The 19334-nt window shown below is 43.5% G+C and overlaps 1 long non-coding RNA gene across 1 annotated transcript; it reads left to right on the forward strand.

Annotated features, from left to right (window-relative positions):
• The first annotated feature begins 1562 nt into the window (after nt 1–1562).
• On the forward strand, nt 1563–17351 carry LOC135177499 (uncharacterized). The gene is made up of 2 exons (XR_010303082.1): nt 1563–1804; nt 13502–17351. It is a non-coding gene; the product is annotated as an uncharacterized LOC135177499 (long non-coding RNA).
• Nucleotides 17352–19334: the final 1983 nt, after the last annotated feature.

Consider the following 19334-nt stretch of genomic DNA (forward strand, 5'->3'; position numbering starts at 1 on the left):
TTACCCTTTGGTGCGGCAGTGTGCGTGATGTGCTCATAGCATTTCTCAAGCTCTTGAAGACACCATCATGGGAGCTGAATCCATGAGACCTTTCACTCCCAGGCTCTAGTTCACTTTCCTCCCCTCTAAGCACTGAAGTTTTCTCCTCCACCTGAGCATGCAGATCCTGCTTCAGAGCCTACTTCTAGCCTGCCATGGGTCTCTTCTGCCTGGAGAAGGTGATCTGCGTCTCGGATGTAAGTAACGTATGTTGTACACTTGACAGTTCTCTTAGTCACTTGTATCAGGTTCAAGGTAAGGTAGCACCAGGGATTTTGAAAGGTTCAGTAGCCAATATGGGTCCAAATGTGGGCATCTAAACAGCATTTACACTTAGAATAGAAGCACAGACTTGCCTGAGCTCTTCTTGTGGGGAGACTAGAGCCCCATTGCTTTGTCCTGCCTGCTTCCACTCTGCCTGGGCAGCTGGAGGGCCCTCCCTTGGAGCAGGAGCATTTATTTCCCTTTGTAAAAGACTGGGAGACAAATATTAAAATGCTGAAATTAACTTGTTTTATGGGCATTCTGCTCTCTCCTGACAAGAAAATCCTGCTACAACCCCCTGTACAGGCTGTCTACCTGCGCTGCATCGGACCCTCGCTGTGAGGGGATTATATATTCTGATTGGGACTGCATTTGCAATTATTTTCTCTGCCACACCAAAGACCTTTACTGCAGAGCTGCAAACCAGTTATAGGAACATGAAATGCTTTGACTTCTTCACTAGGGAAACATTAATCCAATCATGGGTTATGTCCATTACAGACTATGGCAATATTGTATACAGGAAATTCCCTGGAGAAGGTTCTACAAAAATTGGAATCTCTCTATAGCCATGTTATGAGATTTACTGGTGTGGACAAAATGGGCAGAGTTAAAATTACCAGGCTGGCTATCTCTAAAAGACAGGTGAGGTCTGCTGGCTATCATTGCTTCATAATATTACAAATGGAAAAGCCCAGAAGTAATTGAATAACACATCTGCTGAAAAAGCCTCGGGAACTGCTATAACCTAAAGACAGACTGCAAGGAAACAATATATGTACAGCACCCAGCTAAAAGGAAAAGGATGCTCTCCTCACCTGGAGCAGGAAGATATCACAAATGCAGATACAGATTCTCTCTTCTCCTAGATTATGTGTGTGTGTTTGTGTCTATCTATCTACCTCGTGTCACACGAAAATAAGTTACACTAGTTCCTTCAGCAGCCAGAGGCGTGGTGCTGGACGGTAACATTTCATAAGCAGAGCTCACTGTGTTTCCTTTTGTACTGGAGGTTGATAAAAACATTTGATGTGGCTTGTGAGGAGTTGGTTTCTGCCTCCTTAAAGTGTCTCTGTCCTTGTGCAGAAATAGATTTCAAAGTACTCTGCAAGAGCTGATTAAGCTCTTCCTTGTGCTTTAGTATCATCGTTCAGCAGACCACAGTCACGGTTTAGTAGAGAGCAACTTCAGCGGGGGGCTGCAAGCCCAGGGCTACAAGAAAGGCGTGTACTGACACAGCTGCTGCAGCCACAGCCAGGTGCAAGCTATCCGTGTAGCCCACAGTACCCTGCATGCGTCCTTCAAAGTGGGAGGACAGCCCACAGCCTGCAGGCTGCCTTAAGCACTGCTGTGTAACGTAACTGTCTCACCTCCAGCCACGGAAGAGCCATGCTTCCTTGAGCCACGTACTCCAGACCCAGCAGAGCTGACCAACCATCGTTCCTGTGCTTTGTAAAAGAGGACAGCAGATCACGACACGTTCTTCCACGGGTCTGCCTGGGTAAGGAGCAGCACTGCTCATTACTAATGCTCTTCCCTACCTAGTAGCTCTGAGTAGAGGTCCATGGGCACTTGAGATGAAGTGCACTGTGGCAGCATGGCGTTCAGGGGTTGTCACAGCTGGTCAGTACTGAACGTGTGAGTTACTTCATGTTTTATGCACAAGTGTGGCACACGAGCACACGTGGAAGGCAGGCACACCTTTGAGAGAGTCTAGAGGAGCTTGAATCCTCCTGTGGAAAGGACACAGCTTAGGCTGAGAGCATGAGCACTGATGGAAGAGGTATGTAAAAGGACTTGGGAATCAGAGCTGTCTGGGTTTTTTCACTGAGTTCTTAATTAAGTTCTTTGTTAATGTGTTTTAGAAATACAAACTTATGAAACATAAAAGTACTGCTTAAATACTGCTTTTCCAGTAAGGCTTGAAACTTACTGTTTGGAAGCAGTGGCTACAGAAACCACTCAGCTCTAACTTAAGCTGCCTACACAAAGGAAGATTTTCTTACCAGATAGTATTTGGAAGAATCGCAGAATTAACCAGGTTGGAAAAGACCTCCAAGGTCATCAAGTCCAACCTATCACCTAATGAATGAAACCATGGCATTAAGTGCCTCATCCAGCCTCCTCTTAAACACCTCCAGTGATGGAGACTCCACCACCTCACCAAGCAGCCCATTCCAATAAGAAGAAACTATTAGAGCAAATTTTACCTTTGGGGATGAAGTCTTCCTCACAGTCTCAAGGGAGCCAATATCCTAGTGTGATCCCCTGTTACATACACAAAATTAATACTGAGTAGAAGGAGTCCCCTGTTCATTTGGCACATCTAGGGCTGTTAGCCCTGGTATTTTCAGCTAAAGCAGCCTCAACAAGTGCTGAGGATTTGTGGCCATCTCCCTTTGGTGCTAGGTGACAGTGGGGATGTTTTGGGTTTGCTTCATGTGTGTACCACTAAGATTAATGTTCTGTATCATTTATGATCCATTTTAAGGCTGGATTGATAGATTTCTGGAGGTTTAGCTTTTCAGGTGGTAAGTGTCATACTAGGTGACGCAGTTGCAAGATGCCCCTTTACAGAGCTCTGCTGCCGTAAGTGATGAGGACGTTTGCTGGTGTTGGCAGAGCTGAACGCAGAGCACAGTCCTGCAGGGAGACAGTGTGCTAGTGGTGGGAAGTTGTTGTCTGGCAAATCCATGTTGTACTTAGCACTTTCATTACTTTCTCCCCCAAGGCAGATTCCTTTTCCCTTTCGATCGGTCACAGCCCTGTCACACTCCCAAAGTTTGAGCAGCTGATCCTGAGTCACCAAGTGGGAAATAAATAGTATGTCTTGACTAGGGAGTAGGAAGATGAGGGGAGAATAAAAAGATGATGAAGCATGATTGAACTTTAGCTCAGGAAGCTGGTTAGAGACAGAGCTGCTCTTTAGCATGGGGATGGCTCTTACAGTTCAGCACTGGGGGGTAGGTGAAAATCTTTGGTCCTTTTAGATAAGAAGAGTTTTGCTGTTCTTCTAAACAAATCCAGAGCTTCACCCTAGAAATCTCCGATGCAACTCTCAGCGCTTCCACAGATCCTGCTGTTGCAAGTTCTAGGATAAACTGGGGAATGTTTATTTTTGTGATTAACTTCTACCATCCAAAACCCCATGATTATTTTACCTCATACCAGTATATACCTTTTCCCAATGTGAGGAAACACCTTGGTGGCCCAAGACTCAAGCCACTGAGGTGAGCTGAAGCAGGACAGAACTGGGTCACAGTGCCAAGGAGGGAAGTAAATGAGACTACACAGCTGAGTCACAGCAGCCAACTGAGAGATGGCACTAGGTGCTTTGCTAAATCATCACAGATGCTCCCAAGGTGGTGCTGGCAGTGAGTAAACAGTAATTAATAGTGGCTATTAAACACAGATATTTCATTACTTGTCAACCTTGGAAAAGGAGGAGAAAGGATTTTTGCAAAATACTTCCTTTCCTGTCACTCTCACACTACATGTTCAGCACACCCTCTCCCTGCGCTGAGCTGTTGTTAAGCCATCCTGAAACTTTCCAAACCATGCATCTGAGGATTTCTAACTGAATCAGCCATAAACATCACAGTCCCTAGGTTACTAGTTAGCTCCATGCCCATGATACCATCCCAGGGGTGTGTCAGATAACACAGGTTGTGTGGAAAGGCACACAAAGAACCGCAGAAATGCCCACACCAGTTGCTACAATCAGTGTAGGCACCACTTTGGGGGGTTAATCTTGTTTGTCCAGTGTAGAGTTGTGAACCTGAGAAAGAACCATCCCATGTATCAGTATAGGTTGGGAACTGACCTGCTGGAGAGCAGTGAAGGGGAGAAGGACTTGTGAGTCCTGGTGGATGGAAGGATGGTCATGAGCCAGCAGTGTGCTCTTGTGGCCAGGAAGGCCAGTGCCGTTCTGGGGTGTGTTAGAAGGGTTGTGGTGAGTAGGTTGAGGGAGGTTCTCCTTCCCCTCTTCTCTGACCTGGTGAGGCCTCATCTGGAGTCGTGTCCAGTTCTGGGCCACTCAGCTCAAGAAGGACAGGGAGGTGTTTGAGAGAGTCCAGCACAGACATACAAAAATGATGAAGGAAGTTGAACATCTTCCTTATGAGGAGAGCCTGAGGGAAGTGGGGCTATTTAGCTTGGAGAGGAGGAGACTAAGGGGTGACCTCACTCATATTTATAAATATGTAAGGGATGAGTGCCAGGAGGATGAAGCCAGCTTCTTCTTGGTGATGCTCACTGACAGGACAAAGGGCAATGAGTGGAAGTTGAGGCATAGGAGGTTTCATGTGAACCTTAAGAGCAATTTTTTCCTTGTGAGGGTGACAGAGCACTGGAACAGGCTGCCCAGGGAGGTTGTGGAGTCTCCCTCTCTGGAGATATTCAAGAACCATCTGGATGTGATCCTGCTCCGGCAGGGGGGCTGGACCAGATGAGCTTTCAAGGCGTCTCCAGCCCCTGACATTCTATGATTGCCCAGGTCACCCTCCAGATGTCTTTGATGGCAAATCATAGGTTTCCTAAGCTTGCTTGCTCATTTGTTTAGCCCATAAACAAAAAGTTAAAAAGAACAGAATCCATTTAGCCATTACAAATAGGTACTGAAGCTACTGGAGCAGTTCTGCCAAGAATGTCAACTGTCCTCCCTCCTGATACAGTAGAAATGCAGGACATAAAAGCGACAGAATGATGGTGCAAAAAAACATGGTCACAGCCAACTTCCCCCTTCCACATGAGATGATATTTAAATTAAACTGTTCCCTGATGCCAATGCCATTTTAAAGCAGTTTAAGCTGTACATTTCAAATCTGTAGCTGGATTTAGAGCAGTCAGTGTAAAAAGCTCTAGTTTTCCTTCATTAAGAAGAACGGTGCCAGTCCACACAGTGCCAGGCCAGAGGTGAAAACCCAAGCTCTTTTTTGAGCTAAGGTGCCATGTAGCATGGAATAAGCCAGGTCAAAATGAGGGCACATTCTTGGAAGGGGAACCTGTTATTGGAAACAAACAAGGATGTTGCCTGAACTGTGTTCCAACCTCCTCACTGTTTCAGTATCCAAATGCCTGCAGTTTGTGTAAAAAGATGTTTGTTCTCCAGGCTGTAGGCTCAAAACATTGAGGGCACAGAGAGGGGAAAAGAGATGTGTATTGATGTTTCTTTGACATGAGTTTATCAGCACGTTTGCAGTCAGTGTCCTGCCTGCATGTTTCCATGATATGAAAGGCATTCCTGGGGGTAGCAACAACCCTTAGACATTGTTGTAATCCCTTACTCTTAAGCTCATTGTGGGCCAAATCCTTTGCTACAGTGAGTGCTTTGGTTGAACAGCATTGAGTTAATGTAAAGAGCAATAATGATCATATGTATATGTGGTACAGACAAAGCCTGTGCTCTGTACTTGAAAAGGAGAAGTATATCCAATAGAGTCTGCTCTTGGCTGCTCCAAAACATATTCATAGAATCAGTCAGGGTTGGAAGGCACCACAGGGATCATCCAGTTCCAACACCTTGCCATGGGCAGGGACATCTCACACTACATCAGGCTGTCTAGAGCCTCAGACAGCCTGGCCTATAACACCTCCTGGCATGGGGCTTCCACCACCTCCCTGGGCAACCCCGTCCAGGCTCTCACCACTCTCATGGTGAAGAACTTCTTCCTAACATCCAGCTTGAATCTACCCATTTCTAGCTTTGTTCCATTCCCCCTAGTCCTAGCACTGCCTGACATCCGCAAAAGTCCCTCCCCAGCTTTCTTGTAGGCCCCCTTAAGATACTGAAAGGCCACAAGAAGGTCACCTTGGAGCCTTCTGCTCTCCAGACCGAACAGCCCCAACTCCCTCAATCTCTCCTGTCTTATATTCTTGTGCTGTCAGGAAGATGAGAGTGATGTGTGCTTCTGGAAAGGTATCAAGCAGTGGAGCTAAACACCACTAACGCCTTGTTACTGCCTGCCACAAACTCAACCAAATCTAGCAGAAAGAAGGAAGCAGTCCCCAGCACAACCATGGGGAGAATTCTGGTGTAACCCACACAGACCACACACCCAGGCAGGGGCACGGCTGCTCACTGTGAATCAGGCATCTCCCAAGCCCAACTGGGACAGCTGTGGCATCAGAAAAGCAGTCCCAAACTAAGCCACAAGGCTAATCACTCACCAGCACAACTGCATTGATGCCAGTGCAAGAATAACAGGAAAGACTATCCCCACGAACATCAAGCTAATAAGCACTCTGGATGATAAGATGTAATCTTTAAAATGCAGTATGGATTTCTCCCCTGGATTATGCATGATAACATCTCTAGGTGTGAACTTTGGTTTGTGGTTGGGTTTGAGTGGTTGGCGTTTTTTCGACTGAAAGAGCTGTCTTTTGTGGTGGTGGTGGTGGTAATCACTGTGCTTTACTATTCAGCAAGCTGGCTGGGGAGAGGCTGCCTATTGTTAGGCAGTCTCTGTTAACTACCTAGCAGTGCTGGGCCCCAGAATGGTGCCAGAGCATCTCCTGGAGATATGAGGCTATTAACTCACTGGTTTAACAAGGCAATACCGGTGTCCAGGTAATAACAGCCAAACCTCATGCTTAGACAGATCAGCAGGGGAAAAGAGAATGAATACTAAGATTTCAAAGGCTATCTGACAAATTCAGGTCAAATCTAGTCACATGCAGTCCCCATCTGCAGCTTGCTTGCTTGTTCAGGGGTGTATGGGCACAATGTGTTGTACAAGAGGCAACAGGCACAAATTAAAACAAGTATGTGAAATTTCATCTGAACAAAGAAAACTTTCTAATTATGAGGGTGGTGAAACACTGCAGCAGGCTGCTCAGTTAGGCTGTGGAACCTTCATCCTTGCAGACGTTCCAAATGCAGCAGGACACAGACCTTGTCAACCTGCTGTAGATGATCCAGCTTGAGCAGAGAAGATAGATGAGATGATCTCAAAATCCTTTGCAACAGCACATGATTCTGTTTCATGTTTCTTATACCTATTTCTGACAATTTTAGCTGGTCATTTTGTGGCAGTGTACCAATACTCAGGGGTTTGCAGCATTTTTCACTCATTGATCTGCAATGCCTTTAATGAGGTTTGTAGTTAATCATCCCTTTTTAAGAGCTAAGTGAACTGGTTTGTTCAGTCAGAAATCAAGTCATTTAGGAAGATCACAGAATCAGTGAGGGTTGGAAGGGACCACAAGGATGATCTAGTTCCAACCTCCCTGCCATGGGCAGGGACATCTCACACTACATCAGGCTGTCTAGAGCTTCAGCCAGCCTGGCCTTAAACATTCTAGGGATGGGGCTTCCACCACCTCCCTGGGCAACCCCTTCCAGGGCCTCACCAGTCTCATGGTGAAGAATTTCTTCTTAACATCCAGTCTGAATCTACCCATTTCTAGCTTTGTTCCATTCCCCCCAGTCCTACCCCTACCTGACAGCCTCAAAAGTCCCTCCCCAGCTTTCTTGTAGGCCTCCTTAAGGTACTGAAAGGCCACAAGAAGGTCACCTCAGAGCCTCCTCCTCTCCAGACTGAACAGCCCCAACTCCCTCAGTCTGTCCTTACAGCAGAGGTGCTCCAGCCCTCTGATCATCTTCATGGCCCTTCTCTGGACACCTTCCAGCACATCCATATCCCTCTTGTACTAGAGGCTCCAGAACTGGAAGCAGCACTCCAGGTGGGGGTCTCACCAGAATAGAGGGGGAGGATCACTTCCCTCACCCTGCTGCCCACACTTCTCTTGATGCAGCCCAGAATCTGCTTGAGATAATTTCCTGAGTGTCACCTCCTGTCTGTCCACAAGCACTGCAACTGCAATGCCTGCACCAGCGGTGTTTCGAGAGAGGTGCCAGGTGTATCCAGCACCCAGTGACAGCAGAGGCCACAGGCACTGCATGCAGTACACATCCATGGATGCAGCCCTTGGACTGTAAATCACAGGAAAAAATAAATGCTTCTGTACTTTGCCAGAGAGAATGGTGCAGGCAGCCCTGCTCCGGAGAGCTCAGCTGAACCACAAATAAGCAAGCTGGTGCTTAATGAAGGCACATTCACAACTGGTAAAAACAGTCTTTACTTACCCGTGCTTCAAGCTACGACTCCACTTTCTGCATACCACAAAACATTTAATTTTGTTCTCCAGTGCTTCTCCAGGCAGGTTGAGGATTTGGCCAAGCTGCAGGATGCAGCCACAGAAACATTCCTTCTTAGTAGTACCAATCCTTAGAGATTGATGTTTCTAATAGCATAGAAATTCCTCACCTAAAGCTGTGATTTTGCATCTCAACGTATTTTATCTATTGACAAGTACACATTTGTGTAAGTTCTGATTTTCCTCACGAATACTGAAAATTAGACAGCAGAGCAGATGTGTGTGCACTGTCTACAGACACACAAGCACAGAGCCACAACTTCAGTGCTTGCTTAAACTCCAGATCCTGACAAATAGGAATGATCTGCTTGTTACTCTTTGGGTGAGCTGAATAAATACATTGTCTGTGTTTGTATGGAACAGAGGGAGCAGGCAACAGCCATTTATGGGCAATTAATCACAGCCATGTATTCTTTATTTCCTATTTATGGGTGATACAGTGGACTGAATTTTAATCAGCTCATGCTATGATGGGTTTTCACATTTCTCCTTTCAGCAGTTAACACTTTAGAGATATCAGGAAAGGAAATTAGTAGAATGTCTATGGATTGGGATCACACTCTGCTTTTAGCAATTACTTTGCTTGCTGCCTTTAGAGATGGAATAATGTTTCAAGAGTGTGGGCTTCTGGGAAGGTACCTTGGAAATGGATGCAGTTAATAACAACACATAACAGTGAGATAAGTTCAACTAAAACCAGCTCTGAACCCAGATTTCCTGTCTCTGTCTAGTACAGTTATTAAAACTAATGAAAAACAGAACAAAAAGGCCCTGGTCCTTCTAACAGGAAGGAAATGTTCTTGTTTGGAGGTGCTGCACAACCATCCAAATGGGGTAGTTGTAAGCAAGTGGAAAAGGGAGGCGCCCATGTTGCACCCCAATGAGTCGTGATTTCTCTGACATCAGGAATGTCTACAAATGAACATGGGGATTTAATGTGGTTTTGAATTTGTTATTGGGTAGCCAAAGCTGGGTTTTCTTAATGGTCAGGACTGGGAGCTACCCCTGCCAGGGAGCTGCCCTCCATGGCCTCTGACTCTGACACTGCTGTAGTTGGAAAGATTGACAGAGCAAGTGTTGTAAGATATTGGGTAGAACTCTGCAAGGCTCATTTATTGCAGGAATAGATTCTTGAGTCCTTGTGTTTTCAATTTAAATACACCATAAAGCAGAATGCTCTTCAGCAGAGACACAATCTTCATCCCTTTGTTCAGGGAGTGAAGAATAATTAACAGAGCCTTTACCTCTTCTCCTTGGACGATGCTCAGTTTGACCTTTATAGTACTAAAGTGGTATTAAGATAAGAATCATGTACTGTATCCTGACCTCAGATACACCATGGTACATCTGAATTTGGAATAAGACCACTAAAGTAATTAGAATTGACTGGGACTAAGACTGTTGCAGGCAGTATTTGGTATTTCTGACATTTATATTCAAGGCAGTCAGTGGGGTCCCCCCACACCTGCCCTATGCATGCTACACACAATGTGTTTATTACACATGGCACTAATGGCACAGCAGGACATTAAAATGGAGAGCATTTTAAAAGTCAAATTGGCCTTTTACATCACATAATTTGGGATGGAGGCCAGATTGCCCTGGATGATTTAGCTACCTAACTCAATCAATGAGCATGAGACATCGAAATGCCTTTGGAGCGGGGGGGGGGGGGGGGGGGGGGGGGGAATAAACAACCAACCTGCAGTTCCTAATCTTTAAATTTCATCTTTAATTTTGGAGTGAAATTGGTGCTTAGAAAATATAGCTCAGGGAGGGCACAGAAAGAAGAGCCCAGTGAGCAAAACTGAAATCTCGCTGAGCCAGGGACCGTCACCAGCCAAAGAGGAGATGGGAAATTAGCACGCAGCTCAGCCTGGCTCACTTGCAGGAATGCACTGACTGAATCGATGCAGGCAGATGATGCCATCCAGCCCCTAAAAACCTGCAGCCCTTTAAAATGAGGTCCTGGGGTGACAGATACTTTCCTGGGCATTAAGACTCTGGCATCCTAACCAAAGTACAAGATCAAGAAAGTAAATTTGAAGGAGTTACTTTATTACAGATAACGCTGCCTCTCCCAGATAGCCACGCTTCAGTTAAACCCACTGAACCAAGCACCACACTGCAATTCAGCCAGGAAAAGCAGCTTGCCCCAAGATATGATACAGGACAAGCAAAATTAATAATGTTGAGACCTATCATCATCTGAAGAATATGAACAATTTTTTTCCCCCTTCTTTTTATTGAAGCTCTTGAGATTCTCCTCTTGGGCAACTATTTAAAGACCAAGTTTGTTCATGCCTCTTTGGATCCAGTTTTCATACCCTAGCATGAAAAAAAAAAAGTCAAAATATCTGTGATGAGCAAGCAGTATCAAGTTCTGCTGTTTACTGTAGGCCAAGTGGAGAAGAGCCACTTCACCAACGGGTGTTACTCAGTGATACGAAGAATCAAAGTGATTTTCATGAAATGAGGATTTAGCCCACAGAGGGTCTTAAGGATATGGAGACTTTGGAAATTTGGAGGCAAAATGATAGAACTTTGGCTCAAAGTCAGCCTGTGACTGCTGAAGACCAGTCTGAAATTACCTGCTGTCCTCCCTCAGTGTTGGGAAGGGGATGCTTCAACTGGGGTTAGTGAAAGATCTGAAGTCTTCAGTGCAGCCAATATTCCAGCACAGGAGATCTGTGTAAGTTGTAACAAAAAACACAGGATTTACAAAGGAAGAAGTGCTGTGCAAGTACAGGCATGGAGTCTATTCCTGGACACACAAACAGCTTTTGGGGTCTCTCAGGGTCTTACTCTCTATCCCAGTTTGAGAAGAGAAGAACACTGCTCATTTTGGGCACATATGTCTGAGTGTTTGTGCAAGGGCACAACGCTGTGCATGGTAGTCAGGGGTTAACAAACGATTTTTGTCAATTCCCATAGCCAGCTTGTCCTCTGCTACACCTGAAAGTGTGAGCAGCATGGAAATGAAGATCGACTCCTCATGAGTAATAATTCATCTCTTTTACATAACCTGCTGTAATGAAGATCATTAAAACTGTCTTCACAACTTCCAAATCAAATTCTTCTCTATTTTATTAGGAATTAAACTTTCAGATCCCACATGTGGCTTTGAAAATCTTCATTTTTAGGTCAAAGACTGCAGAGATTTGTAACAACTTACTCCTTCCTGTAAGCTTTGTCCACAAACAGACACAGATCAATGGAGTGAGACTCAAACAGTAGATGCAGGCCAACGACAATCACTTGTATCTTCCAAGCCCTAGGACAACACACTACGTGGGAACCACAGCAGAGAACCCACATGGCAGAGCATTTACAGGACAGTCTTAGCACACTGTGTGAAAGCTTCATCCAGTTGCTCTTTTTAGTCTGTGGCTTCCTGGAAATACTGTATTAGAGCAGTGATTTGATCTTCAAGGGTTAGACCATACAAGATGCAAGACCAGCCAACACAGTTCCTCTTCCATAGGCAAGCAAATTAATAGGAAATTCAGGTACATATTTGATTGTCCAGCATCGGGGGGCAGAAGGCTCAACAATGTTGGAGACATCCATTATAGCATCAACCTCAGTTGTGAGGATCCTTATACTAATTTCCTTCTCTGAATCCTACAGCAAATATATTTTGTTCTCTAGTTTATATCTAGATGAAGGTTCAAAACCACCAAATCCAGTGACAAATAGATTAAAATTTGATCCAGAGGCCAAGCCAACAGTTGGTCAATGAAAGCATAGTTTGAGGTGCCAGCATCATTTAACCAGCTGTGCCCATGTATCAGCTGAAAAGGAGTCATAGAAGGATTGTGTCTTCAGTCTGCTTGTTTTTGTTCTCCACTAGGCCTTTATAAGTCATGGCAGTTAAGTGTGGTCCCCAAACCCCAACAGTTTAGAACAGAAAGCTATTCTTAGGGTGTCTTTTTGTAAGCCTCAAAGTTACAGCTTTAGATTGATGTTCCTTTTTATTTTATGATCATAGCTAATTAAAAGAAATTAACAGAAACATAGCCAGATCCAAAAGTTTATTAGAAAAGAAGCATTGTAGTTTAATTATGCCACTATGTTGTGTATGACACAAAGCCCACTGAAATCTGAATACTTGATGATCTCTGGAATTTGACTAAGAGCTCTTCGGCCTTAGGGAGAAACTTGACAATTACTAATCTACATATGCTGACAATCTCTACATATCAGGGGCCCCATGAGGGTCTTTAATTGCTCTGTAAACTTCAAACTGGAGTGTTCTTCAGTTAAAAAAAAAAACCAAGATGCTGAATTCAAGCTAAAGAAAAGTGGTAGTTGACATGTTTATTAAATACCACCAGGCCTCGGAGGATTGCAGGGTGGAAGGTTTTCTAAGCAAAAGAGGTTATAAATGCAGCATCAGATTTATTCAAGACAGGACAATTATGTGCAAATGCTCAGGAGCAACGACAGCATGATGGATCCAGGAAAATGATCTGCAAAAGTCTTCAAACAATTTCAAAACACTTTTGTATTCTCACTTCCATAGCCCTTTCTGCCACGTTCGCTTGAGCTTTATGACTGTGCACATGACTTGAATGGAAGCAAGCAGTGGATTTGATAAGGTGCTGACCCGTGGCTTTTTCAGAAGAAAAATGTGTGAGGTTTGCTTTACTGTTGCATAACTGTAGGCAGTGAATTTTGTTCATGTATCTGGCAGGGAAAGAGCTTCTATCCTCCAAGATATCTTCTGTACAGCACCTGAATTTAAGCCAGGAATGTCAGTAGGTCTAGCTTAAAATGGTGCTGCAGGACAACTGGTCATTTCCTAGGAGAACTGATAGCTTCATATTCCTTCCTTTTAATTTGCAGTTTGACGCAAGCTCACACTTTGATGATTAAGGTTGCTCACGTGTTATGGACAGTGCAGAAGGTTATTGTGACTTATCCTCCTGTTGCCACATTAACTTGATGATGTTGGCTTTGATACTGACCTTGTACATTGTTACAGTCACCAAGCAAATTCTGATTGCTTCATTGCTGATTTCATTTCTTTGTATTTCAGGAACATCTGGAGTTATCTTCCTGCTGCCACAAGGGTTCACTATTTCTATTGAACTGGCCATGGATGGAGAAGGAAATAGCTCTGAGCCCTCCAGAAGCCATCTGACACAGCAGCATTGGTCTTGGCGAGGGGATTTACAAAATGATTTATCCTTCCTGGGGAGCAGAAAGAACAGACAAAGCTTGGACAGCATCCCAACAGGATGTGCAGCACTCGCCATTAGAGGAGCAACCTGCCTCCCAATGAAGGTGATCATGAAATAATTGGAGGGAATAACTCTGGGAATAACTCTGGAACTCCCCAGTGCCAGTTTCATTCTGGACTCTAAGGACACAATCCAAACTTTTGACTTTGGGGAGAGAGAGAGTTATCGACACAACACGTTAAACAACCTTAACTCCAGCACGCAATGGCACCACTATAACACTTGTTTATTAGCAAAATGCATCTGATCTCAAAGGCCTGCATGACAACTTCATTACATATCAATTTAATTAGCTGATTTACATTTAATTTACATTTCAATTAATGTCTTTAGCAACAAAACGTTGCCTTAATAGGGTAATTGCCTGTTAGGCAATATGTAAAAGAATAAATAGTCACATTCTGAGGAAGAATTCCTATTTTCAATTTTTTATTACCATAAATAACCTAAATAATTATTGCTCTTAAGGGGCCATGTCCCAGTTCCCTTCTGGGCCTAATTATAAAGACTTAGTACCTCATTAAGCAAAATGGTTTTGGAGTCAGAGAAAAGCATTACTCTAATCGTGACTCATTAGTTTCAACAAAAGAGGGGAAAACTGCACAAGTCTGCACATTTCACCCTACTCTTCTTGTGGTTCAGCAGCTGCAGTACATTCAAGTAGTGGCCATTACAGCTCTGTGGGCATTTTTGTAACGAAGCCCTGTTTTCAGAGGGGTTTTTTGTATGTCATTAAAAGAGTCGTGTCCAACTGGCACGTGCACCCCTGGCATGGAGCAAGAAGCTTGAACAAACATTTGATTTTCTGTTCCCTAAGAGCTCATCTTTCGCCCATGTGGCTACAGGCACAGTGGCTTGGACTGAGGCTGTTAATGTAGAATCCATCTTCTTCTACCATGCCAAGAAGGTTGCTTTCATCACCCTAACATATCCACAGAAAATGGATGTGCCTTTCAGGCTGGGTTTGAATTTAGTGATGCTTTATTAAAGTCATTCTTCCTTGTATCTAGATAGTAAAAACTGACCGCAGGCTTGGGTGTGACCAGACTGTGACTTTAAGCCTCTTAGTGCTGGATCCAAAGCACTGTGGCAGTGTGATGTGAAACACTGATCTCGCATTCACTCACTCTGATGGTTTGGCATGGTGCTGGCAGGGTTTACGCTACATTGGGCATTGCCTCTCTGCACTAGTCTGATGTTACACTGGATTCAGTCTCGTCTGTCCTTGGGCAGCCACTGCAAAGCCAATGTTAAAGGATGCAGCTGGCACAAACTGTGTGTCAGGAGCTCTGGCTGCTTCAATGTACACGTCTGTGCTGTGTTTGGATGAAGTTTGTTCTGCTAGTGATCAGTGGTGCAGAGGTCCAGAACTGGTGACTGGAACTAAGGCATCTGACTGCATTGCTCGAAATGGTGTCATCTAAGAAAAAAAACCAACAGAGAGACTGATTAAGATTTTGTTCAGCAAATAATGAATTAATATTTTTTTAGGACTATAGAGAGCTTTTAGAAAGAGAACTGTTTAACTAATGAGAAAACAATCTTTTCAGACAGTGTTAGTTTCCTCATTAACCTTTAACAATGACTTATAGATAAAAGAAACCCAAACTCAAGACGGTGCTATTCTTGCTGACATTGCAGATAAAGCCAGAGCTAGAAACAGGACTCTTTTTTTTTTTTTTTTTTTTATTAACAACGGCATTGTGCAGCTTCTAAGAACAGATAATTGGTGGGGGTTTTCTTTTCCTTTTTTTTAAGTGACTGGTACTGTCCTCTTTTTGCAGGTAGTTAAAATGGCAGCACAGAAATGTTAAGCAATGCTTTGTATCTTAGGGCTGTAAGGAGAATCCCTACCCTCATAGTTCAGCCATCCTGCTCTAAAGTCTACTGAAGTCAGCAACGGTTTAAGTGGATTTTGGAACTCATCTTCAATCTCAGGGTCTTCAGACAACTCAGTGAGGCAAACACTGCTCAATACTATGTCAGATGCTCAACTGATGTAACTCACTCAACTCCAGAGGTAATTCACCTGAACTATGTGCTTGGGAACACTAATTACCAGAGACAGGGCAAGTTCCAGTTCCTTGGTGGTTCATTTTCCTGTGACTGGGTGCTGTATGCATATACTATTAAGGCAGTGAAAATCAGGTGAGAGTCACTTCCTTCTAATACTAAATGCAACCTTTCATTGGGATAAGGAAGGCAGTGCTGTCTTGAGAGAGGAGAAGAGAAAGAAGCTTCCCCTTCAGAAAAAAAAAAATCCTATTACTTTCAGAAGTTAATTGCTTAGGACTCGGATGTGTCTCCTAGTACTCTGCATTTTAGCTTCTACATTTGATGGATCTGGAATTCACTTCCAATCTGCTAACTCAATTTTTGCTTTTTAAAGCTCATTTAAAACATTTCCTACTTTCTTCCTATGCCTGTGATTAACACTGATGCACTCTACCCTTTCTTTCCTACTGCTTCTTATATTCGCCCCTTGCTGCAGACAGCAAGGATTCTAATTGGCATCTGCTCTTCTTTTTGGGTTTCCATTTTCTTCTTTCTTCCTGCTCCATTTTCTCTCTGTTGCTACCTGGGCTGCTCTATACCACCCTGTTATACTTTCTAGCCCAGATCTGCCTAGTGCTGTAAAGGATTTGATGATTTTCTTTAGGAAAGACTCTAATAATAGGCAAAATCCTGCCCCTTTACAAATCTTCCTTACAATAAAATGTAAAAAATATGTTCTGCCCTCCAGAGTGAAATCCATTCGAAACCAAAAGTTCTTATTAAGAAAAAGAAAATCCCTCTACATTCTTGATGGACTGAAGAAATTTTAAAGGAGCCATGTTATAATTGATGGGGAATTGGAGCATAGATCTCAGAGCTCCCTATTAGACTCCACTAATACCTTCAGTTGTTTCAGTTTTCTTTTTGAATACAGCAAAAAACTTCCATTTATAACAGGAAAACAAACTAGCCAAAAAGTCCTTGAGGTTCTCTAGTGATTTTGCTGTTGTCAATCAAGTTAACATGGAAGATGCTCAAACACAGCTACTTTAATGGGCAGATGGACAAACCTCCTGACATACTCTAGAGAGGCTTCTGAAGAACAAGCAGCTAGATGCCATGTGAGCTGGATGAGGCTAACTGAGCCCAAAGCCTAGGACTATAATGGGATATGATGGATTTCAAGCTTTAACTGTCACTTCAGGTGGCCTGTGCCAAAGCTGTGATTTCTCAGCCCCCTATTCGCCTTCTGCCTCAGCCACACTGCCCAAAGGTGATGCTTTCCCCCCTGAAGATTGGTGTTTGATGCTTGTTTTCTGGTTATGCTCAGAAGTAGCTTGGTTAAGACAACTTGAACAAGCTCAAAGCCGTTTTATGCCTCAGCTTTCAGGGCCTCAGAGCCAGCACTGCCCCCCAGCATCTCCTTTGGCAACGCCAGGTGCTGCAATGTACGAGCTCTCTCCTCTGCTCTCTGCTAAGTAAGCAGCACTTTACCATCTAATTTCTTAACACAATTTACAAAGTCACAATGTTTACAGACAGAACATTCCATTAGACCATTAGGGTAGCTTCCTGTACATCAGGGACCATTAAATAGTGTTGCTACTCTTCTTGCTGTTTGAATAAAATATATTTTGTTTTGGCAAAGTACTTCTTTAGTCAGCTTCTCGTTTTCCTTTGGTACTGTCAGAAAGTGGAGAATTCATTTTCCTTTTGATAGCTTGTCCCAGTGGTTACCAATTTTCTCTGTTACGCTATAATGCTCAATATCTAATTCAGTTTTTTTTTTAGCTCCAGTTTCTAGCAACTGCCTCTTGCTATGCCCTTCCCAGTTATGTTAAAGATCCATACAGTATCCCACACTTTTCAACACACAAAGGTACTATCCACTGCAACCAAGCCACAGCTTTTGGCTTTCTGCTCAGGATACTATGCTACTGCTGCTGCAGCTACAGCCATCACAGCTAATTCTCTGTGAGCAGCATCTCTTCAGTGCGGAAAACAGGTGCCCTTTTGCACACTTCCAATCCAGCTGCTCTTAATTACTGTAGGACCAGAGTCATCATCTCTGAGATGGCAGAAGAATGGACAGGAATAGCTGGTTAATTTCTGCTTCCTCCATGACGATCGTCCTGAGCTGCTTTGCCAACTCAACAATGTTCTTTTCCTCGCTTTTTTAAATACAAAGCTGCACATACATAAGGAATAAAACGCTCTAATTTATTCTGCAGAAGTGTTCATCAAGTGAGAGACAGGACTCTAGGAAAAGATTAAGAGCTTACATTTTTCATTTGACTTATTTCACATAAAATTTCATAGAGGATAAAATGATGGGAGGCAAAGAAGCGATGATATTTCTGTTTTATCTCTGTCTAAGGACTATAAATCTTCCTGAAGTATCATTAATTATAGCAGCGCCATTCACAACGCTATTGTTAAGGGCCTATCAGCAGTCCCATTATAAGCCCCTATTTTCAGGGGTTTATAACTTCGTTAGAAGAATTTTGTTTCAGGCAAAAACTTCACTGGAGCAATGTCTCCATTTAAGACAGTATTTCTTTTTCATGTGCAAAACACAAAAGGAAGTGTTACCTCTTTTGAACTGACTAAGGGAGAGCCCAAGAACTTTCTAGGCGTATAAAGCTAATGCTGGCTTGGCTGATTGTATCTGCACCATTTGTGAATTCATAAAACTGCATTCATAGAAGTTACCTCTCAGGTGAATTTAGATAATTCCTTTGCAACACAAGTTTCCAATTACTGCAACTGAATTCAAGATATGGAATATTTCTCTAGTGGCTGTAATCGAAGCAGATTGGATTTCTCCTTTAGCTGCAGCCAGTCGAGAAAGAATTTAGTAGAACTGGAAAACAGCTTAAGTGTTAAGAAAACTTCACTGTTGTTAAGTAGCTTGCCTTTTCTTTCAGGCATGAAAGACATTAAGAATCGGTTAATGGTCACAACCACCACAGCAAGTATTGTCTTAGCAGCAACACAGAGGATTTGCTCTGTCATGGCAGAGCCATGGTGAAATGTTAGAGAAGAAATTAATTTCTCCAGATGTGTAGTGAAAAAATGCTCCTCAATGGGCACAGCGAGAGGACAGGGAAGAAAGGTTGCTGCTTCACCTATGTACCAAGACAACCAGGTGGCCTTTTGCCTGTAGCAACTTGTAGGTTCATCAAGGAAGCCAGAGAGCTCTTCCCAGTTGTGTCACTGCACGTTAGGAAAGAGTAAGACACTCAATAATAAAGGATCAACAAAATTACTGCAGCCTTTCTCTAAAGCAATAGATATTAATGAACACTAACTTCTGTGCAACTTTTTTTCCTGCTTTAAGGTAGAAAGATTAGATGAAAATGTATTTTGTGAAGAGTGTGCTGACACCCTCAGGTAATCTCCATTGTCTGTCCTCATCAATAATCTATCACTCTGCCTTCCCTGTTACATTACTGTCTGCTGTAATACAATTCACTTTGGTCCCCTTAGATCCTATTAGAATCTCTCACATTACAGAATCCTTCCAGTTCTGCTGTACAGTGCACTGGGATTGTTTAGTCTTAACTTCTGCTGGCTGTTTTCCTCAACTACAATTCTTTGCACAGGAATTGACTTTTGTGGATTGCACATTTA

Source organism: Pogoniulus pusillus, chromosome 8, assembly GCF_015220805.1.
Source record: "Pogoniulus pusillus isolate bPogPus1 chromosome 8, bPogPus1.pri, whole genome shotgun sequence".
Classification (NCBI taxonomy): domain Eukaryota; kingdom Metazoa; phylum Chordata; class Aves; order Piciformes; family Lybiidae; genus Pogoniulus; species Pogoniulus pusillus.